General features: G+C 46.6%; 1 long non-coding RNA gene across 1 annotated transcript in view; it reads right to left on the bottom strand.

Moving 5' to 3' along the window:
• Nucleotides 1–7,979: 7,979 nt before the first annotated feature.
• The window catches only part of LOC309639466, a 31,262-nt gene continuing 15,208 nt past the window's right edge, over nucleotides 7,980–24,033 (bottom strand). The window contains exon 2 of the long non-coding RNA XR_014251673.1: nucleotides 7,980–9,976. This is a non-coding gene — a long non-coding RNA (uncharacterized lncRNA). The remainder of the gene's footprint in view (nucleotides 9,977–24,033) is intronic.

Raw genomic sequence — 24,033 nt, 5'->3', positions numbered from 1 at the left:
CTGCAAACAGTGACAGTTTTACTTCTTCTTTTCCAATTTGTATTCCTTTTATTTCTTTTTCTTCTCTGATTGCCAAGGCTAGGACTTCCAAAACTATGTTGAATAATAGTGGTGAGAGTGGACATCCTTGTCTTGTTCCTGATGTTAGAGGAAATGCTTTCATTTTTTCACCACTGAGAATGATGTTTGCTGTGGGTTTGTCGTATATGGCCTTTATTATGTTGAGGTATGTTCCCTCTATGCCCACTTTCTGGAGAGTTTTTATCATAAATGGGTGTTGAATTTTGTCAAAAGCTTTTTCTGCATCTATTGAGATGATCATATGGTTTTTCTTCTTCAATTTGTTAATATGGTGTATCACACTGATTGATTTGCGTATACTGAAGAATCCTTGCATCCCTGGGATAAATCCCACTTGATCATGGTGTATGATCCTTTTAATATGTTGTTGGATTCTGTTTGCTAGTATTTTGTTGAGGATCTTTACATCTATATTCATCAGTGATATTGGTCTGTAATTTTCTTTTTTTATAGTATCTTTGTCTGGTGTTGGTATCAGGGTGATGGTGGCCTCATAGAATGAGTTTGGGAGTGTTCCTTCCTCTGCAATTTTTTGGAAGAGTTTGAGAAGGATGGGTGTTAGCTCTTCTCTAAATAAAACCAACTTTAAATGTAGGTAAAATTAGCAGGACCATTCACCAGGTTCACGTCAAATTCCTCCCCAAACCATACACAGCCCTTCAACAAGAATTTACCAACAACCTAATATGTGTCTTAACAAAGTATCACCAGTTATGCAAAAGAAATAGAAAACACAGCCCATGCCCTCCAAGTACTTTTTTCTGCAATTACCTAGAGCTTTAAATATTTGCTATAGGGTGTCAAAGCTACAATAGCACCTCAATTATGTGGTATGCTACACAAGCAGAGTTTCTTAAAATTTAAAGCTTAACCCTCCAACCATCAGAACTTAAAACATATATATATATATATATATATTATTATATATGTTAGAAAGAAAACCTACATACACATTTTTTAACAGAAATTACTCACTGTACCCCACCCCCTCTTCAGGATGCTGAGGCTTCTTCCTGAACATTCCTGGGCTCAGGAACAAAGCCCTGATAGATCAGGGTTTACTGAGTTGTGCGGGGCTTGACCGTGCTGAATGGCCCTAGGAAGCCATAGAGTTTGAGTGCTTCCATATAATTTTGGAAGTACTTCTGCCTCCATTTTTACTGCAAACTGTTGGCTGTCATTTCATTTTGCTGATCTTCCTGCTTTTTGCTGTTTCTATTTGGGGCTCTTCAAGAGAGCCACTCTGTGTAAACCCTTGGCCACTGTTTTCCTTCTACTTTTCTCTGCCTCTTTTCCTTTAGCCAAGGTCATTTACTGGACCCTCCCCAGAACTGGCATCATGGGCATTGGACGTGTGCAGTTGCACAAGACACCAGACTCAGAAGGGCCCACCCTTGGTTCAATGTTCTGCTGTAGCTGTCTTGACACTCTTAGTAACTTTGTCTTTGAATTTGTGTGTTATAAGTATCATCCGATGGGATGATGGAGGCTGGGCATGAGAGAGGAGATATGCTGAGTATGCTGAGTAAAAAGAACAGAGACTTCCCTGGTGGTGCAGTGGTTAAGAATCCGCCTGCCAATGAAGGGGACACGGGTTTGATCCCTGCTCCGGAAAGATCCCACATGCCGCGGAGCAACTAAGTCCCTGCACCACAACTACTGAGCCTGCGCTCTAGAGCCCGTGGGACACAGTTACTGAGCCCTTGTGCCACAACTACTGAAGCCCATGCATCTAGAGCCCGTGCTCCGCAACAAGAGAAGCCACCACAATGAGAAGCCCGTGCACCACAAAGAAGAGTAGCCCCTGCTCACTGCAACTAGAGAAAGCCCACGCACAGCAATGAAGACCCAACGCAGCCAAAGATAAAATGGAAAAAAAAAAAAAAGAACAGGTGGGCAGCTCAAGTGTCCACCAATGGATGAATGGATAAACAAAATGTGGTCTATACATACAATGGAATATTATTCAGCCTTTAAGTAGAAGGAAACTCTGACCTGTGCTACAGCATGAATGAACCTTGAAGACTTTATGCAAAGTGAAATAGATCAGATACAAAAGAACAAATACGGTATGATTCCACTTATGTAAGATTCCTAGAGTAGACAAATTCATACCAACAGAAAGTAGAATGGTGGTTGCCAGGGAATTTGGGGAGGGAGAAATGAGGAGTTATTGTTTGGGTCTGGACATGGATAGTGGCGATAGTTGTACAACATTGTGAATGTACTTAATGCCACTGAATTGTACACTTTAAAATGGTTAAAATAGTAAGATTTATGTTACATATATTTTACCACAATTTTTAAAAAAAGAACAGGTGGGAATGCTAATCTGTGCCCCTATCTCTTTTTTTTTTTAAATAGATCTCTATTGGAATATAATCAGAAAGAGAAATTAAGGAAATGCCCCTATCTCTTTACCATCTCCCTTCTCCACCTAGAGGTGTGCGTGTCCTGGAATAAAGGAAAGATGATTTACGCCTTCAGTTCAAGTCTGGACAGGAAAAAAGACAGAGGAAATGAAGATGAGGAGGTGGTGTCATTCATCAAGGTTATGGTGCCAGTTGAAGGGTTGTTTTCAGAGATGCACTTGAGGGCTTTCTGATGATGGCAGAATAGAGCTGGATGTTCAGAGAGGAGAAATGACTTACCAGGTCCTCCCAGCTCGTGGGTGGCAAAGACAGTGATGGAGCCAGAGGCAACCTGGCTCCCAATCCAGGGCTCTTTCCTCTTGACTGAAGCTTTCCATGTGATTGCAGCCATGAAGGAGATGGCACGTGAGTCAGCAACTACAGTGAAACTCGATAGGGACCCTAAGAAAAGTAGACACAGCGGGCTCTGCTTCCCAGGGCTGGGCCGGAGGAGACTCCGGGATGAATAGCTAAGGAGTTTATAATATAAGGCAAGGAGCCCGGGACAGGCATCCTGGGTGGAAGTAACAGCATGCACCATAGGACATAGCAGCATCCTGGGCAGCGTTTCTGCGGGGGCGCTATTAATCGTTTGACTCAGGACTGTTCCAGGCTTAGCAGGACATTTAGTGTCTCCCATCCCTGCTCACTAAATTCCATAAGCACCCCTCAGTCACTGTGACAACCTCATGCACCTGACACATTTCCAAATGCCACCAGGGGGTAGGTACCACCCCTAGCTAACTTCTGGTGGGTCTAGTTTTAGGACGTGTGCAGGGGGCCTTCATAGGCAACCAACCAGAGCAGTCACCCAGGGTCCCTCATTCAGAAGGGCCCTGCATGAGGGGTTTAAGGCTCTGAGGGCACCATCTGGAAATTCTTGATCCTTTTTTCTTTGAATTTGTGTTTTGGGAGTAGAGTCTGTGGCCAATGAAGAATGTGCTGAAGGCTTGCAGCCTCTGTTCCTGGGCAGTCCCACCTCCCGCTGCCTCCCCACGCCATGCCCCTGGCACCTCAGGTTCCACCCAGTTTCCCCCTCCCCACTCCTATCACTTGACCCCATTACATTGGTGGGGGACGGGAGTCAGGTTCCGTATTGCCCTCCAGCCCCAGCGGAGCCCAAGTCAAGCTCAGAGAGGGCCAAGGTTGAGTGCAGGCTCCTTGGCGTCTCTGGACAGGACAAGGCAGTGGCCACCACTGCCCTGGGCTGGCAGTGCCATGGCACATTGCAGAGTGACTCAGCAGGGCCCCCTTGCCCACCTCCAGTGCAGGTACCCAGCTTCTCTTTACTTGCAATCCCTTAGCGTTTGCCCTTCCACCTGTGGGTTGGGTGGAGGCACACAGGAAGGGAGACTGATTCCCCACCCCCAGCAGGGGCCCTGCATTTTGCACTGGACCTACAAGTTACAGAGCCAGCTCTGCATGTATAATAGTGTCAGCGGTGGGCACAGAGAGAAGGGGATGCTTTCAGGAAATGGTTTGATGTGGACTCCATAGGTTTTAGTGACTGATTACATATGGAGGGAGAGGGAGGATTTTAAGAAGACAGCTCCCCCGTTTTTAGCCCAGAAATAGAGAAAGATCAGTTTGTTTGAAGTGGGTATGGAAATGTGGGGAGAAATAATAAGTTTACTTTGGGACATATTTATTTTGAGATTGTTGTGGAGACATCCACAGAACATTTGGAAATTAGGTCAGGAGCCCGGGAAAGAAGTCTAATTGAAAGAAATAGATTTGTGAGTTGTAGGTGTATGGAAGGTATTTGAAGTTATGGGAACAAAAGAGAAGGGCCAGGACAAGATGTGGTGGCTGGCAGAGGGGCAAGGATGCTGCAGGGACTGAAAGTGAGATTCAGACAGAAACGTGGGCATTGAATTTGCTCACTAGAAAGTCAACAAGTAACTTAGAGCTGCACTGCCCAATACAATTGCCACTAGCCACATGTAGCAATTAAAATTAAGTCAAACTTAGATAAAATTTAAAATTCAGTTCCACGAGCCACATTGCATGTTCTCCGCAGCCACACATGGCTAGTGGTTATCATGCTGGACCACTCAGAATAGAACATTACCATCCTCACAGAATACCCTGTTGGACAGCACTGTTCTGGGGAGTGGCAAGAGCAGAAGCAAGCTTGCAGTGGGCTGGAAAGTGGGGGCACATGAGGATGAGAGGGGTCAGTCTGGAGTATAGGTTCCTGACCGCCATGCCTGGATGCACCCGTTTGCCCAGCTGCAGCTGTGAGCTACACTGAGAACTGAAACTGTCAAACGAGATGCTTTTGTGGGAAAGCTGGTGGAGAAAATTGTATTCTCCAGACTTCTTTAGGTAGAACATTGTATTTGGTAAGAATTTCCCTTGGGGTAGAAATTGAGGTGGTGTGTTGGCTCACGGGTAACATGACTGCCCTGCTGAAGGGGACAGAATATCCTGGGTGTGCAGGCGAGGGAGCCATGGGGAGAGAAGCAGAGGGTGGGGACAGGGGTGAGAGAGGGGGGTGGGTGTGGCTGGACAGTGTGCTGGGACAGTCATCCCCTTAACCCTCCAGATCTTCAGGAAACATCCATGCAATCCACAGAATGCCCAGTGTCAGTGAGGTTTCTGTGGGGAGCAGAGAAGGTACAATGTTGACCACTTAGACATCATGGGGAGACCACAGAATCAGGTTCGAGCCAAGTTCATGCAGATCCCCAAGGGGCACTTGTAAACAAGTTTATTCTAAAAGAGTTTACAATAAAACTTATGTTGGTTTAATTTTTTTCTTGATTTTTTAATATGCTTCTAAAAAGCAAGCCCTATGTTTTAAAAAATTAATCAGATGCCTATAAACATATGAATATCTAAAGTAACAAAATAAAATATTTATTAAACCTGGCTCAGATCTGTCCATAGAAATGCCTGCCTGGAGATAAGAGCCCCCTGGAGGTGTGAGGAACCCAGAGCCACCTGTAGCCCTGGAGCGCTCATCAAGGGGGCTTTGAAAATTGCATGTGGGCACTGCCACCTGTTTGAGATGGAAATTTCAGGTAAATGGCACTTTCCTTCTGTCTGTTACTGCAGCCATCCTTCCCTCCCTGCCTCCCTAGAGCCCTGTACAGGTACCCACCCCGTCCCCTGCAGAGTATTAGGGCCAACACGGTCTGTGGCTCACACAGGACCATGTGATGATGGTGGAGGGCTTCAGAGACGTGTTAACCTGGCTGAGGCCTGCAGACTTGTCCAAGCAGTGCCAGGACTGGAGCCCAGGTTCCTGGACACTCCAGATACCCTGGGCTCACTGATTCCACCCTTCCTGGCTGGCAAGGACGTCTCACCTGCTTCAGGCTTGCTTGGCTCTAAATCAGCATCCAACACTACCACCCCCAGCCTCCTGCTGCACACCATTCATAGGCCTCCATGCTCGCCGGCAACCGCAAGTCCCCTGCGACGTCCAGGTTGTGCAGGCACAGTGCCGGGCACGCAGGAAACACAATACACGCTTGTCGAATGACCCCTGGCGAGGTGTGTCGGCTCTCAGGAAGACTTCTTGCCATCACAAACTGTAGAAATCAGGTTTCCTCCTCTCACCAGCTTATCCCTCAGGTTCTCAGTCTTTTGTCAACCTGGATAAATGCCTGCCTCAAGTCACTCGCTGCCTCGAGTGTTCATTTTCGAAGCAACTTGGAGGCCGGTTGGCCTCTGCATGCTCCCTGGTGCATTTGGAAAGTGCATGAGCGAACTCAGAAGGTGAGGGATCTGGGGGCCGGTGCCCAGGATGAGGAATGGGGAATTCTGGTGTCCCCCGTGTGACCTTGGACCAGGCATGAACTTCTCTGTGCTCTAGTTCCCCATCTGGAAAATGGAGAGCCCAATCTCGTCTACCTCTCGGCCAGTGATGGTCCCAACTGGTTGTGAAGGGCTCTGAAAAGTCAAAAGCCTACTGGCGTGTCTCCTCCTGCCTTCCCATTTCCCCATCCACCTGCTTTCCACAGCTTCTTTCTTAAAAATGTTTCCCTGTCATCATTCACTCTCATTTTTTACTATTCTGCACTCTCCCCACCCGTGGTGGCTTTTTCCTTTCAGGATGTGAACATAGAGGAATCTCAGCCTCCAATCCTCCCTCTGCCCGCACCCCCCAAGGTCACAGCCAAGCTTCCCAAAGGGCTCCTCTCCACTTGCTGACTCCGTCCCAATCTCCCAATCACTTCTCAGCTCATGGTCACCTGAGCCTCGCATTTTCATGGAGCTCCATGGAGACGGTTCCCACTGATGACACCAAGGACCTCTAACTCCCACCTAGGAAGCCAGGCCCCCCATCCTGCTTGTCCGTGGTGGATTTGGTACGTTGACCTCTCCCTCCTCTTTGAGCCTCTATCCGTGCACCTGCAGGACTCCATGCTCTCCTCCCACCTCTCTGGCCCCTCCCACCTCTCTGGCCCCTCCCACCTCTCTGGCCCCTCCCTCTCAGGCTGTTCACAGCCCCCACCTCCATCGGCCTGAGCTGGGTGTTTCTCAGTGCTCTGCCCTCCTCCCCAGCCTTCTCACACGGTACACTCTCCTTGGGTAACTTGACCGGAGAGACAGGTGCCCTGACACCCGCAAGCCTGCCTAGCCAGCCTCAGCTGCTTTCTGATGCTAAGGACCCGGATGTCTAGCCGCCTCCCAGATATTATACTGGGAGGCCCACAAGCAGCTCAAACACAATGCTTCCAAAAGCCAGCTCGTGGTCCTCCAAAACCTCCATCTGTGTTCATTTTCTGTATTAGACACTTTCAGCTTGGTTTCCTGCAGAATCATACCTTCAGACAAGGATTCGCTGCAAGCAGTTGAACTGGGAGGTGACATCTCACGGAGGCCTGATCTGTAGTGCAGCCCCTTCCTTGTCCGCGCAAAGACCCCACTCCAAGAGCGCTTATCAGCTTCCAACATACTCTATAAAGTACTCATTTATGACGTTTACATTTATGGTCTGTCTCCCCCACTAGAGTGAAAGCCGTGGCCCAGGTTTTTTCATCTGTTCTGTTCAGTGACGTCAGTCAGGTGCCCTGAACAGTGTGTGATGCACAGGAAGCCTGACAGACACCTGGGGAACGGAAGAATGACTTGGGGAATCGGGAAGACCTCTTTTTATGCCTCCCCATCCAGACATAAACTGCATTAGGGTGGACGCTGCTTTATTCTCCTGTGAATCCTGCACACTTATCGCCGGGCCTGCCACATTCCAGGCCCCAGTGAACGTTGGACATGTAAAGTTTGAGCGTACGACAGTGTGTGGCATCTTTAAAGCTTGGATGCCTTGAACTCTGAGGACTGGGCTTGCTTTGTGAGAGTTTTAATTTTTCCTTTCACTTAGTTCTTAGTCATTCTAAAGGTAAGTGTTCAAAATCTGACTAACCATGTCAGTCCGCCGGCACCCATTCCCCTAGAGATTTTGGTGATAAACCGAAGAGGTGGCCTCTCAGTCTCCTCTTTTTCTAAATTCCACGCAGACCTACTTCTGATGCCTAATTTTCTTCTGAGATGTTCACGTTACAGTCTCACAGCAGAAGCAGTTGGTGGGCTGCCCATATGCCCCAGACACTCAGAATCCCACATTCCACCCATGAAGCCCAGTACAGGCACCTCAGGTTTTTCACCTTCTTAGCGCAGGTGCCAAGGAGGTACCGCCCAGGAGCAGCGGGAGCCCTGGAGAACGCAAGTTGGAGGATAAGCACTCTGGCTTATTCATGCCTCTGGGGGACCCAGGCATGCTGATTCTGTCTGCCGCATTTCTAAAGTGAGTGAACCCTATTCAGTCTCCTGTAACCCACCTTTATTGCATCCTTCTTTCCCCATCTCACTGCCCCACTCCCCTAAGCAGGGCTTCCTGGGAACATCTCCCCATCAGACTGCTGTACTGAAATGTTGTCTCGGCACTGCTCTGGCAAAACCCAGACTAAGACAATTATATTATTGCTTTCTTTTACATACTGCTTTTCCGAAATTGCTCATAGTGGATTAAAAAAAAAAACCTTTTATATTGTGGGTTATAATATGTATAAAATGCACAGATATTGCATATACAGGTCAATAAATTATCACAAAGGGAGTACCTAGGTATCCACCATCCAGAACGTTGCCAGTGCCCCAGAAGCCCCTCTCTTGCTATCTCCCCTCCCCACACATCCTCCTTCCCTAGCCACTTTCCTGGCTTTTAACACCATAGATGACTTCTTTTGAAATTTATATAAATGCACTTATTCAATATACATTCTTCGGGGTCCAACTTCTTCCACTCAACATCACGTATGTGAGATTCATCTGTGCTGCTGTACAGGGGCATGGTTCATTCATTGGTGCTGCATCACATTCTTTTGTGTGGCTAGACCACAATGCACTTATCTGTTATCTGTTGATAGTCATGTGGGGCTATTACCAAAAAGACTCTGCCGTGAACATTCTTGGAGATGCACATGTGTGTGCAGTTCTGTTGACTCTATACATCAGGCTGGATTCACTGTGGATTCGGGGCACTTGTGATAATAAGTGGGAGAAAAGACTTTTTTAAGCAGAGAAGCCCCTCTGGGTGCCCATAATATGATACCACGCAGGCAACTGAGTTCTTACTGTTCTGATATAATAATAAGGCTACAATAAGGGGACTTGTATTAGTTTCCTCGTGCTGCTGTTGCAAATTACCACAAGCAGTGGTAATTTATCCTTTCACAGTTCTGAGACCAGAAGTCATAAACCAAGGTGTCAGCAGTGTTGGTTTCATCTGGAGGCTCTGACTGAGAATCTTTCCATTCCTCCTATCTTCTGATGACCCGTGGCAATCTTTGGCTTATAGAGGCATCACTCCAATCTCTGACTCTGTGTTCACATTGCCTGCTCCCTTGTGTGTCTTCTCCCCTTCTCTCCTCTTATAAGGACACTTGTCATTGGATTTACAGCCTACGCTAATCCAGGATGATCTTAATTACACCTACAAAGACCCTTTCCCAGATAGAGTCACATTCACAGCTTATGAGTTGACTCATCTTTGGGGAGCCACCATTCAACCTACTATAGGACCCAAGAAGTTGGAGACAGTTACTCCCTAAGAGTTGAACTGAAATCGGTACACAATAAAGGAGCTAAGTTCTCCAAGGAATCACCTTGGGCAATGGGCAGGACATCTCCCATATCAAAGCAGGACAAGTGGTGTCTCTCAGAAATTAATCAAAGTCCTCCACAGTGATCCCTTCATTAGGATATACATCATTTTTCCATTTTGTAAAAAGGCACCCTAAAAATCAAAGTGCTTCTGGCCAGGATCATGCTTAGGTTGTTATCATCTAATGACTTAGTCACCCCCCAACTCCATCTGTTCCAACCAGTCCTCCCAAAGAGGACTGGAAACCCACAAGGGATGGGTTTAATTTTAATTGCCATAAAAATTCCAAGGTTATTTTTCTTTTTTCTTTTTTTTTCAAGGTTATTTTTCATTTTGTTGTTGTTGTTGTGTGTAGCTTGATGACGTGATCCTAAAATGTATAGCAAAGAGTGAAAGAATAAGATAGAAGATTATTAAGAAGGTACCTAATAGTATATCATGTAAGATGGGAACTGTATTAAAGAAAAATCAGGGTGGGTGAAAGAGGATTAAAGGTAAAGAGAGTGGACTGAACAAATGTTTCACACAAAATCCCACTCTATCTCAAATGACAGTAAAGTAAAAACAAAGAATGAGAGAACAGAACAGAACTCTAGAAAAAAGATTATGGAAGCTAAGAAGCAGATGAGAGAGTGGTAAGTAACTTAGCCATTCAGCAGATCCAAGAAAACTGAGTTCTAGGCCAACAGTGCAGAAAAACAAGAAGCAATATGACAGGATGATAGAACTCTCCGAAAGTTCAGGGAAGGGTGGAACCAGTTATCTCTGGAAATAAAGGTGAAAATGGAGCTAAAGGAAATAGTTGAAAGTCTGTGTAAGACCCAGGTTCCCAGACTCCCTCCCAACTCTGCACAGCCAGACACTGCCTACCTATCATGGAAGAAGACTCGAAGTTTATTCTCTAGAGAAGATCAAAGAGGAGGCGGTTCCCCTGATTGCGCAGAGTTGATGGCAGAGTTTCCTAGTAAAAGCTGAAGTATTAGCGAGTATATGTCCACTGAGCTTCACAGCTCTCTTCTGAGCCTCACCTCCAAGAACCCTGGAGGCCAGCCATTTGCCCTTGAGACAGGAAATAACATCAGCCCAAGAAGAAAAAACTTACTGATATTGAAAATCTACAAGAGATGATCTAGGCTGATCATCTCAGGATAATCTAAATTCACATACCCAGAGCTTCTAATCAGCTTTTTGTCCACATAAGAACACAAACAAAGATCTCCAGACATGTGAGGAAAGCCACCAGCTTGAAAGACAGAGGCCCAGATGAACAAATGGGGAAAAACAACTTAGAAGAAGCAAAGTTGATTCAAGGGGAAGAAAACTCAAAAAAAAGTTACAATTAATATCCTTAGTGATAAGAGAAGATATTGCAACCATAGAACAAGGAGAGGTTATTAGGAAAAAGAACAGTCAGAGAACAAAAACCAGTGCTCCTGAGAATTAAAAACATCATAGTAGAAATGAAGAGATCAGTAGAAGAATAGAAGGCAAAGTTGAGGAAAGAGGACAAAGAAAAAGGGATGGAAAAATGGGAAAGAGAAGAAAATTAGAGGGCTAGTCCAGGAGCTTTGATACATAAACAATAGGAGCTCCAGTAAAAACAACAGAAAACATGGAGGAGAAGAGTCATAGGGAGGGAGGGAGGAAGGAGGAAAGGGAGGGAGGAAGGAAGGGAGGAAAATCAGAGAAGAGAATAAAAAAGGAAACCTCCCAGAGTTGAAGGACGTGAGTTTACAGATTTAAAGGACCTACCAAGCACACAGCACAATGGATGAAACATCAGTATGAAATTTTAGAATATTGTCTACCAAGAAAAAAAAATCTACAAGTTTATAAAGATCAGTAAGGCTTTGCACTTTTTGACAGAACTACAGGAAGCTTGAAGATAATGGTGAATACCTTCCAAATTCTGAAGCCAAAGTACTTCCTATCTAGAATTTCATAACCATCCAAGTGGCCAATCAGTTGGGAAGGAGGAATAAAGATATTTCCAGACATCTCACAATATTTACCTCACATCCACTCCTTCCCAGGAAGCTACTGGAGGAACATGCCCCCAGAACCAAGAAATAAACTAATAACAAGGAAGAAATGGGACCCAGGAGATCCAAGATGAAAGAGAGATTGGTGACGAAGGAAAGGCCCAGAATGACAGATGTTCACCAGACATAGAGTCTTCCAGCCCACATTGGAGCACATCAGAAATCTCCAGGAAAGACTCCTCAGAAGGTTAAGCTGACTAAACATCTGACGATAGTGAAGGGGAGAATGAGACAATTGTTGAAGCCTTTGTGATTGAATTAGATACGTGTAAATAGAAAGCCAAGCAAACGAAAAAGCAAGATAGAGAAGCAAAAAGTTGTGTAGAGAAAGAAAGTCATCGTGGTTCACTACATGGTTTTTTTTACACAGTCAGATTAACGTGAACCCCATATATCCATCTAACCAAAATTATGACCCAACACACTGAGGGGCTGCGGCGGGGAGCGTATAAGTGGATGGAGCAGAGAAACCCTCAGTGGACTAATATTTAAAACTTAATGATTAAACCTGAAAAAAAATTATGAGGTAGCAATACAAGTTTAGAAATATTATCTAAAGCCATGGAAATAAGTACCAAAATAATCAGAGTTGAGAATGACTGCTCCCAGGGAGGGAGATGTTGGGGGAAAGGATAAGGGACAGGTACTTTTCATAGCAAAGCTTGTAAAATAATTTGACTGTGCCTATGTGTAACTTTGATAAAAATATAAACTTTAAAAATAAAAATTTTTAAAGTAAAATGGTGGAAATAATGCTCTTACATCCCATCAGGTTCTAAAAATTGCAAAATGCCATACAAGAAAAAGGTATTTCATAGCTAATGAGGCACAGGAACAATTGTGCAGGTCAGTATTTATAATCTGGTTGATATTTTGAAATGTCACAGCTCTGTCATATATGCTCAATCTTCCAAACTGTTTATGCTTATTTAGCATAACATGTTTCAAAATCCAGGAAACATTCATGCTATACACACACACTCACACACACACGCACACGCACACACACACACACACACACACACACACAGGAAGATCTAAGAATAGCCGAGGCAATTGAATAACAGACTGGCAGGGGACTTACTTTACCAGATGTTAAGATTTTGCAGAAAACTGTAAAAATTAAGAGTAGTATTGGCACAGAAGAAAGAATACGCCAGTAGAACCAAATAGAGGGTCCACAGATACACTGATACACAGATGGGACCCTAAAATGTGACAAACATTGGGGAAAACACACGATGTAAAAATATGGGGTTGGATATTTGATTATATAAATGGAAAAACTAACATAAAATGTAATGTTTTGTTTTTTGGCAAGAAAGCTGAGACAAATAGCAAAACACCAAGATTCAAGCTTTTTCCTACTGTATAGCACAAGGAACTAAACTCAGTATCTTGTAATAACCTATAATGGAAAAGAATCTGAAAAAAAGAATACATATATATGTGTAACTGAATCACTTTGCTGTACACCTGAAACTAGCGCAACATTGTAAATCAACTACACTTCAGTGTAAAAAACAATCTTTAAAACATTTTAAATATATTTGTATTGTTGCATACACAATTAATAAGATATTTTATAAGATTCAATGGTCTCAAATTATATTTGAAAAATGGGGAAAAAAGATTTTTTTAAGCTGAATGAGAGCTAGATGAAAACATAAACACAAACAAAACTTCACTCTGGATGCTATGTGGTTTGTTGATACATACGGAGCAAGGAGAGGCAGCAAGGGGAGGGAGAAACCAGCCAAGGAAAAATTGGAGGCCGTTGTGAGAGCGAGGAAAAGAGATAATATGTATTTGAATAAAAAATGGTGGTGGTGGGGATAGAGACATCTATCCCATGTCACATGGCTTTGGCTCATCCAGCAGACATCCCTAAGGGAGACTTGTTAAGACCTAGAAAGTGATTGGATTCTGGTAATCAGAGAAAGGAAGAGTCAATGGACTCCTGGGTACCTAGCTAATAAGTCATCCTGGATTTACAACAGCTCTAGGTAGGATATAATCATTTCCATTGTAGATATGTTTAAATCTAAGGCTGCTACAGAATTGTAGGTGGAGATGTCTAGTAAGCAGTGGCAAATACAGGGTCTGCAGTACAAGATAGAATTGGAGCTGAAAACAGATTCGGAGCATCCTTGCTGGATGCTTATATGCTTAACGTATAATTAAGTCCTTGTTATACGTTACCACTACCCCTTCTCCCGTCCCATCACAGAGCTTATCATAACCAACTGTAGCTATTTGTTTGTCTCCTCACTAAGCTGTAAATCCTGGGAAGATGGGGACTGTGTCTTGTTCTCTTCAGTATCCTCAGTGTCTGGCACATACTAGGTCCTTCATTGAGGACCTAGCAAAGGGAAGATGAAGAAGGGCAGAAGCTTGGGGAACACCAAAACCTACGGGACAGGCAGCAAGAGAAAACCATCAAAGGAGCAGTCAAAGCAACCACCAGAATAAAAGCAGAACCACAGGATGAGCATTCCCAGGAGCCAAATGGAGAGAGGATGGTTGCAGAGGAGGGAGCCAAGCAGTCAAGATGCTCCTGTCTTGCATAGGTTTCCCACCTGCCCCATTCCAGCTCTTCCTAGAGAAACTTTCCTGTCCCCCATCCAGGCACCACGTCACTCTCCTTCCTCGCAAGGCTGATTAGAACAAAGATGGACACTTGACCCATCCATCAGTGGTGAGGTTTCAAGGGAAAGTAGAGGGAGGGCGAAGTCAGCACCATAGCAAGCTGAAGCCATGGGATATTTATGAGGGAGCAAGGCCTCTGGGTAAGCAGAGGAAGCTAATAGTAGAGGAAGAAAGAGAATGAATGAACACAGTCTCCATTACTAGTAACTTTCCAGTTCCCAGCTCCAGCCTCTGCAAGACCTGCCCTGACCCTAAGTTTTACGGGGTCCAATAAACCTCCTTTTTTCCTGAGCTAGTTTGAGCAGACTTCTGTCCTTTCTACCTATCCAGATCCAACTAGAACTGTCTTTAAACTATTATATCTATAGAGATATATATAAACTATATATCTGTTATATAGATAATGATTTTAAAGGATATCAAATGTCCACGGGCTCATGAAAATCTTTACCTTTACTAGAGATTGCCAACAACCCTCTACTCGTATTAAAAATATAGTCTTCACTTGCACTTGGAACGCTCCTGTTTAGAATTTTGGAGCTAGAAGGAAGCTGAGAATCTGCCAGCCAGGAGGGAGTTTATTGCCTGAAGACATATGCTGTTTAGTGGCCTAGAAAGGACTCCATTCCAGAAGTGCCGATTCCCAGGGATCTTGCCACCGATGTACCCTGCTCCCCCATCTCTAGTCTCAGAGAAACACATGCCAATCACTGCATAATGGTGCTGAGTACTCGGCCCCAGCAGTTCTCCAAATCCAACTCTAGGGAGAAACGCTCACACCCAGTGGCTAGTTTCTCTGTAGCAGGACCCCTCCACCAGGAAGGTGGCTTCAACGAATTCAAACCCGTGGAGGATGGTCGGCGATGACTGCTCCGTTACAGTCAAATGCCATGCAAGATTCTGTCTGTTGAAATCCTGTGTTCCTTTTGTGCATTTTGAAAGTCACATCTGGCGCTGAACTTAGAACCCAGACTTCTGTGCTGAATGAAAGCAGTGGGATTGTGTGTGCTCGGGGTTGGGGACTCCCCTGAAAGGTGCTCCCAGCCCGTCGTCCAAACTGGCACAGGATGTCCAGCCATGGTCGGCTTCCTCTTCCACCGTTGAGGATGCCAATCGTAACATGGCCTCCTGCCAAGACTCTGGGACCACGCTCCAGGGGCAGAAGGCAGATCTCCTGCCAAGGTCTCCAAAGCTGGGCCCCTCCCAGGCTCTCGTCCTGGAAGTGTCCTGGCCTCCTCTTTGGAAAAGGGGACATCAGTCTTCAGCTGATTCCTGACACGGGGCGGGTTGGAGCCCTGGAGGCTGCAGGCCTTCGTCCAGCTCGCCTCGCACTCTCCAGCCCAGAAAGACTGGTTTGCAGCGTCTGGAAAAGCATTTACTGGTTTGGTTGTGGTCTGCCCTAGCAGCCGAGCTGGCTCCAAGTGCCACATCTCCAAGCGCCACGTCCAAAACCGGCTGCTCCAGCCCGAGGACACTTAGGAAAGGTGACCAGGAAGCCCACTTGCATAGTTGCCGGGTGGCTGTCCTTCCTCCATTCTTTGAACTCAGAAATGTTTGTTTTTGTTGAATGAATGGAAAAAAAGGCTGCCATCATTGTCTGAAATTCCTCTTCCAGCAGTCTTTGTGGCAATGCTTCACAGACTGAGTGAGAATAGTTTAAATGAAGTATTCCTGCATAATATTTCACTGGGCTTGTACCAAATTGGTCTGGCTTATTATGCCATTTATCTTCCCAACCTTCTTAGAAAGGAGCAGGGGAATAGACCTCTTGTCTATTCTGTGTGTGAGGAAACTGAGGCCGAAGGAAACTACAGAGACTCACAACTGGGGGGAAAGAGCCAGGAAAGGCAGCAAAAGCAGGGCCAATCTGAGAAAATGCACACTGATGGGGTAGATAGACTTTTCCTGACTTTAGGGTGTCACACAATTGTTAGGCACTGCGGACACCATGGGAGGGGAATTCTAAGGGCAAAGGAACTGGGTCCCTTTGCAAAATTAATTTGGGTGAACCCCAATTTAAACCTGTACCCCAAGCTCCAAGTATGGTACTCTTGTACCGGTGCCCTAGGACCTAGCACAAGTGACCCCACCCTAGAAGGTTTTTCTAATTACTCAGTCCCCATCATCCTTCCCATCTAAGAACTGTTCCCCCAGTCACAGTCAGAACCACACCCTCATTCTTTACTGTTCCCAAATTCAAGTTAGTCTTCTCTCACCTGGATTACTAGCTGCTTCTCAAGGGCAAGGACTATGCCTTACATTTTGGAAACCCCAGTCCCACTTGTTTCCTCGCTCTTTGCCGAATGACAGGGTCATGAGCACAGCCCCAGGGGCAGGATCAAGGAAGGCAGTCTTTTGGGACTTGGGGGAAAATCTGTCTTGTTTTCCATAAGGATTGATGGGGGGAGGGGATCAACCATCTGAAATGACTGTTGGCAAAGAAATGTAGCTTCCTCTTCAGGTCATGGAAGGTGGCTCTGATGTTAGCTTCACACACAGAGAATGGATCTGGGATGAACCCCTTATCAGCCACTCAGGCTGAGGCTACCCACAGGGAGATTTTTTTCTGCATCACACCATTAGTGTTCACGTGTGTGTCATGTGTGTATGACATGGTCCACTAGACTGCAAGCTCCTTATATACAGGGATACTTTAAAATTCTTTCGGGCATCGTAATACAGTATTAGACACATAACTGACACTGTTAACACTGTCTAATAAACATGAGCATTCAACCAAAAGAAGAGCCCATAACCCAAGCTGGATAAATGAAAAGGACCATCTCACAGGTGGAGAGATTACAAGTATGGCCCTTGGTAGTTCCCGCCAGTTGGCTGCAGGATTGCATCTATAACTCTGATCACCAGGAACAGAACCTGAGAATCTCCTCCGCACCTTCACGTTCCAACCTCACAGCCCCCTCCCTCCAAGTAGCACCTCCCTGGCACCACCCATATTAAATGCCATGAGTGAGACTCAGAATCAGGGCACCATAAATCTGGTTCCATATGTGCCCTTGAGCAAGTGATTTCTCTTTCTGAGTCTCAGTGTTTGTACCTATAAAACAAAGGAATCAGCTAGCTCATCTCTGAAGGACACTCATGCTCTGAAAATCCAGTGGTCTAGAATGGCAGATAAGGTGTCGGTTTGGTTCTGTTTGGTTGGTTTTCTTGTCTGTGTCTTGGCCGTGCGTGGCCATCTTTACCGGGCTGGACAACACAATTATCTACCTCAAATACCCCTACCTAGAGAGTGACCATGTGCCCTACTCCAGAGAGGCCTGAATAGGGTCTAAAGCTGCCCAAAGGGGTGTGAAATGACTTTGAATGCTCTAATTTCCCTTATAAATTCATGTAAATTTTACATTCGTTTCCATATTATTACTGAGTTAGGATAGAAACTGTCTTCCCTATATCTTAAAATAAAGAGACCGTCCAGGAAGGGGTTTCATGCTAAAGTTGTTTGAGCTGAAGCACCAATCTACAGGTGTTTTCAGGGACACCAGAACTTCCAGGGCTAAAAATTCATATTTTGATGAATTTTTAGAAATTCATCAACTAGAAATCCCTCATCAGATACTTGTCCTTTTCTGTAAAAACGCAAATTCCCTTGGGAATGGTCTAAAAGTTGAACGAAACTGAGACAAGGCTGAGATTCTCTCCTTGGATCTGGGAAGCCAGTTCCAGCAGGACAGTCTGGGGCTGTGCGGATTAGCAGTAGCTGGTGAGAACAGCTGAGGATTTTGATAAACTTCCATCAAGTCAACACTGTGATTTGACTCTGTCCTCCAGAACACAAAGGACATGCTGCTGTGGGTCCGAGTACCCTGGCAGGTCCTCCTGAAGCGCTGCATTTAGAGCTGGAACCACACCTCCAAGGGACTTGGACTAATTGGCCAGATTAGTCTGGACAGAGATGATGGACATGCATCTCGTGCAGAATGGATGGAGAGATCAGAGTGGGGGCAGGGTTGGGGGAGGCTCCCTACTGTCAGGGAGATTGACTCATGTGGCTTCAGAGGGCAGAACCCAGACCAGCGTTCACCTGTTTTCGGTTTGGGCTCAGCAGAGGGAAGCCTAGAGTCCTGTGAAAGGCAAGTGGGCCTCCTCAGCAGGAAGGGAGCATCCTGGTCCTGGGAGAGTGGAGGCAGGAGCTAGCTGGACACTGGGTGATGGGATTCTGTGAAAGAGTGGGGTGCATGTGGAGATGTGGCCCCTAGAACCCCTTTGAGGAAGGATTGCTGCCCAGCTGTGGGGGATGTGGTCAATGGTCAGTGGTCAGCCTCCAGCATCGGCTCTTCAGGTTTGGCCTCGGCTGCAGGGAGCCTCCTCCCCTGGGACTCACGTGTGGTGATGGGGAGCAGCAGGGGTACAAAGGCTGGACCTCCAGGCCCGCTTCAGGATACCCCGATGGACAGTAATCACTTCAGAGCTAGGTTGGCCAAGGCTTTGTTGGAACTGCATCACTGTGGGCATCTTCCTCTGCCCCTCAAACTCCATCTCAGCCTCTACTTCTAGAAAACCTACCTGAGACAGAAGAATACTGCATGGGACTGGTCACCCAGAGATTCTAGGTGATCATACTGTCATCACTCACTTACACCTGAGTGAGAATGAATTCACTGACATCTTTACAGAGAACAAGTTCATACAGGTGTAGCTTCAGGAAATGGGGAGGAAAAAAAAGTCACAGGACGAGGCGGTTAAAAGACAATGGATTGAGTTGTACACTTTAAATGGGTGGTATGTGAATTATATCTCAGGAAAACTACTTACAATTTTTTTTAGAGAGAGACAACAGAGTTGCTGTAAGATGGCCAGCCCCTCCCAATCTCTGCTAGGAGACACCAGCACTGCAGCCCCAAACCAGGAACTAAAAGGACCCACGCGAGACCCGTGGGCCCTCAGCCTGGCTGTCTGTCCCCACAGAGCAGATTGGGCATGCCCGGGGCCTGGTTTTCAGCCCTGGGAGGCTCAGTGACACCGCCTTCCTCACTGTGTCCCAGAATCCAGAGGGAGGGGTCCTGCCACCAGCCAGATCCCAATGCGCCATTTCGTTCTCCTGAAACTGGGATCCGCAGACTTCTCCTGGAAAGGGCCCCCCACAAGCAAATATTTTAGGCTTTGCAGACAACATGGTCTCTTTGGCAACTACTTAACCCTGCCGCAGTAGCACAAAAGCAGCCACAGACACTACATAAATGAATGGCCCTGGCTGTGTTCAAATAAAACTTTATTTACAAAACAGGCAATGGTTCAGCTTTGGCCTGGGGACTATCGTTTGCTGACCTCTGTCCTAGAGTCATGGACTAGCCTACTTGGAAATAATTCCCAGCCGTGAAACAGAAAGGTTTTCTCTATTTGAGATCCAATCAGGCTCTGTGCGTTTGGTGTCTTCCAGGTCTCCCTGGGGAAATGGGACCAAATGGTCTATATATGTGACATGGATTTCAGTTCAACTGGGAACAGAAACTGGTAGAATATGGTTTCTGCTCTCAAGGAACCCAGTCAAGTTCTGGAGACATGTAAATAAGCAGATAATTCTCATCCTGTGTGATAAGTGCAGAAGAAATGTAGGTTTGGGCTAAAACCATCACTGGCCGTTGTCACCAGATCATTAGTTTGGGGACTGGGTCAGTTGGCCCTCAAGGTGGGCTAATGAAGTGGCATCTTTAGCCCATTCCAGTCTTTGTACTCTACAGAGAACTCGAGTTTTTCAAATTCATCTTGGAAACAAGGACAAAGAAAATCCCAGCTTGTCACCGAGCCAGATCCTGCAGGGATTGTTTTGGTACATAAGCCACCAGGAAGGGAGGGTGGTCGTGGCCATTGTACGGGAAAGGCCAGGGCCTGGGTGTGGCTTCGGACGCCCCCTTCCAGTTTCCTGGGCCTACTCAGTATATTGCAGCTTGTGTGTGTGCTTTTCCCTCTGCTGTGCCACCCCGCTGCCCTTCCAAGCCCTGTCTATGGGTGCCCTCTGGTGGCTTGCAGGCTGAAAAGCTTTAGTGCCTCTTAAAGAAACAGGCAGGCAGGCAAGGAGAAAGTCTGAGAATCAGTCGCAGAGATTCCCCCCAGGCTCCTCCTTCCCGACACCAACTCCAGTCTCCCCCTAGAGATTCTGGGATGTATCCAGAGCTTGCAGAAGGAATCGTTTTCATTCCTTCCCCGGTACCTTTCGTCTTTCAATTTGGGTGATTCATACCATCAAACCACCCCGGAGACTTGGCATTCTGGACTGTTTATGGCAGAGAGGTCACCCAAATCTTCAAAGGCACTGAGGGCTAATGGATAAAAAGGCAGCTGTGAATTTCCTGATGGGGGGGGGCATTTCTCCTTTGCATCTACCCCCCAACGCTGAGTCGCTGCCCTCCCCCCAATCCTGTTCCTTCAATGTCTCCCACAGCTGAGGCCTCAGTGGAGAAGCATAATCTCCTCCTAGGTGTTAAATCCTCTAAGGAGAGCATTTCTGGTGAATGTGATCCTTTCGATAGAACAGTTGCTCTGGCTGAAGCTCGTATGCTCCTCACCCTCAATGGAGGCTGTCGACATGTTTTCTTTCTCAGCCCGGGGCAGGGTCTGTGGCCCGTACCTTCAAGCTATGCTGCTGATGGCTGCGACCCTGGCAGTGCCCGTAACTGGCTGAGCAGTAACGTTGGTAAAACTCAGCTTTTGTTCCAGGCCCATTCCTTTCAGTCCCCCTGCCCTGGGCCCACTCTTCCACTTTCATAATGCGTCCTCCATCATCCAAAAATCTATGTACACTGATATTCAAGTGCCCCTCTCCAAGGAGCCTTGCCTTTTCCAATCTATATTTCTTTTGGAAAAGGACATTGTTCTAGGAAACAGAAGACCTGGATTTTCATTCCAACACTTCCACTGATGGCCATGTGACCCTGGACAAACAATTTTCTCTCTATAATAAGGTCCAGGCCAGTGATTCTCAACTTGGCTGCATATTAGAATCATCCAGGAAGGTTTTTTTTTTTTTTAATTTATTTATTTTGGGCTGTGTTGGGTCTTCGTTGCTGCATGCGGGCTTTCTCTAGTTGCAGTGAGCAGGGGCTACTCTTCGTTGTGGTGCGCAGGCTTCTCATTGCGGTGGCTTCTCTTATTGCAGAGCATGGGCTCTAGGCGCACGGGCTTCAGTAGTTGTGGCTCACAGGCTCTAGAGCACAGGCTCAGTAGTTGTGGCGCATGGGCTTAGTTGCTCTGCGGCATGTGGGATCTTCCCAGATCAGGGCTCGAACCCGTGACCCCTGCATTGGCAGGCGGATTCTTAACCACTTCTCCACCAGGGAAGCCCCAGGAAGCTTTTTAAAAGTACTTTTTGTTGCCTGGGGCCAACCCCAGAAAGTCAGATTCATTTGGTGTGCGGCGGGACGCAGGCATCAGGACTTTTTAGACACTCTCTGGATAGTTCTCCCGTGTAGTCAGGTGGAGCTGTTCAAGCAACTTCCAACCAGCAGGAGGGTCAGAAGTTTAGGTGGGTGAGGAAGGGGAAGTCTCTGAGAGCCCTAGCATTGTCCCCTACTATTTGCCTACATGTGAAGCCAGCCCTGGATTCAGGAAGTACATGTGGAAGGCCATCTTGAGCTAAGAGAAAAGCACAGGACAGCAAGAGCTGAAGTAATTAAGGAACACAGTCTTTTTATAAAAACTCTAAGCAGAGCCCTTTCCGGCCTCCGGAGCGGAGGTGTGGCTGCATTGGATCTGGAGTGACTGAGCAGCAGCCAACCTCATGTTTAGCAGTCGGTCCATCCTATAACTAATGACGGGGTTACAGGAAAAGTACAGGGGCCTGAGTCCAGACATGTCTGGAGCTGGCTTGGCCCCGGAAACACCATGTTAACTGGTCCTGGGGCCCAGTGCCCCACCCACGTTCCTACATGTCCAGAAGACTTAGCAAAGCCCTGTAGCACATTGGTTAACTGCATGAACTCCTGATCCAGTCTGCCTGGGTTGAAATCCCAGCTCTACTACTTACTAGCCTTGTAACCTCAGATGCATTGTTCAGCCCCTCTGTACTTTGCTTCCTGCTATGTAAGATGAGAATAACAATAATGTCTACCTCTTAGGGTTGTTCTGAAAATTAGATGGGTTGGTACCTGAGCTATGCATGGCACTTAGAATGTGCTCAATAAATATTTCCTCTTATTCAGGAGAAACCTCATACTGGAATGGGAGTCTGAAGACCTGGCTTTCCCTCCCAGCTCCATCTTTATCCAGCTGTGTGTTCTGGGATAGGTGACCTCACTTCTCTGTGCTAGTGCCCTCTGTTCCAAACTGAGGGGTAGCACTAACTCCTTTACTCTAAAATCCTCCGTGGATCCCCACTGACCTCATGATAAAGTCCCAGGCCCCTCTCTTGGCCTTTAATGCCCTTGGTGTCTCCAGCCCCTGCCCTTCCCTCTAGCCTCAATTCACAGAACACCAAGGTGGTCATGGCTGGTGAGTAGTCGTGTAAAGCATCATCATATCATGGCCCTCCTCTGTTCAGAGGCTCCCCATGGCTTCTCGTGCAGCGCAGAGTACGACCCAAGGCCCTTTGCACAGCCTGTCTTGCCCCACAATCTGACCTCAGCTCCCACCACTGTCCCTCTCCACCCGGTACCCAGTTCTCTGGTTCCTTGGCTGTCCCCAAGACACCAGCCTCTCCTGCCTTGGCGTCTTTACACTTGCTATTTCCTCTGCCTGGAAGCTTCCCTCAGAGCCTCTTGGCTCAGGCTCACGTTCTTGAGGCCTCGGTTCAAACTACCCAAGACACTAATAAATAATACATAATAAAGTCAAGGGGCTTATGATATAAAGGCTGGGCAAGGGACACAGACACGAAACAGAACAAAGCAAGATGGAGAATAAGTGTGTATCACAGCAGAAACAGTTGAGTTAACTTGATGAGACAGCCTGGGAATTCTTCTACAGCCCTGGAGAGAGAAAGATCAGAGTGGACTGCAGTCCTTCTGGAAGCTCTGAACCATGAGAATAGCCTTCCCTGACCACCCCGCACGCAATAGCATGCTGCCCCATCATCCTGTCTTATGTTTCCCAGCAGCCCCGCCATCCCTAATCGACTATATATTTGTTTACAGTCTATCATCTCCCCTTCCACAAAGTAAGCTCCAAGAGAGCAAGGACTTTGTTTGGCTCCTTGCTGTGTCCCCAGCTCTGTGGACCATGCTGGGCACATACTAGGTGTCCAGAAACTGCGTTGAAAGATGAAGGATGCTGGCTTGCTTACTAGAGGAAGTTGTGTTACTGCAAGGAACTCCCAGGAAGGACATATCTCAACCAGAAAGAATTAACCTCTTTTACAGGTGATGTCGGGCATGGAGACAGATGGATGGGGAGGATATATTAGGAGCAGTGGGAAGATTCCTTGCCAAGGTCCTCAGACCAGAACACTGGGGCAATACCTACCACCTGTGAGCACGCAGAACAGGAAACCTTGGAAAGCCATTTAGCTCGGCCCCGTCTAAAGACTAAACCCTGAGTTTAGGCTGATGGTTTGTTCTGTGTAAAAGGCCTCAAGAAAGGAGACAGCACTCCAAGCTCACCACATTGGCCCCACCCACCATTATACCTCTGGGCACCTGGGAAGCCACCAGAGGCTGGTGTCTGCCTGTGCTGTCCCGCTGTGGGCAGAACACTCCTTTTTAGGTCTTACTTCTGTACCGCATTACCTGAACACTTGGTGGCTTCCGAAATTAAGCCACATGGTTTGATGGCAGATCTCTGG

This window comes from Balaenoptera physalus (genome assembly GCF_965194825.1).
Source record: "Balaenoptera physalus genome assembly, chromosome: 12".
Classification (NCBI taxonomy): domain Eukaryota; kingdom Metazoa; phylum Chordata; class Mammalia; order Artiodactyla; family Balaenopteridae; genus Balaenoptera; species Balaenoptera physalus.
Note: the sequence above shows the minus strand (reverse complement) of the source record. Positions and strands in the feature narration are given on the sequence as shown.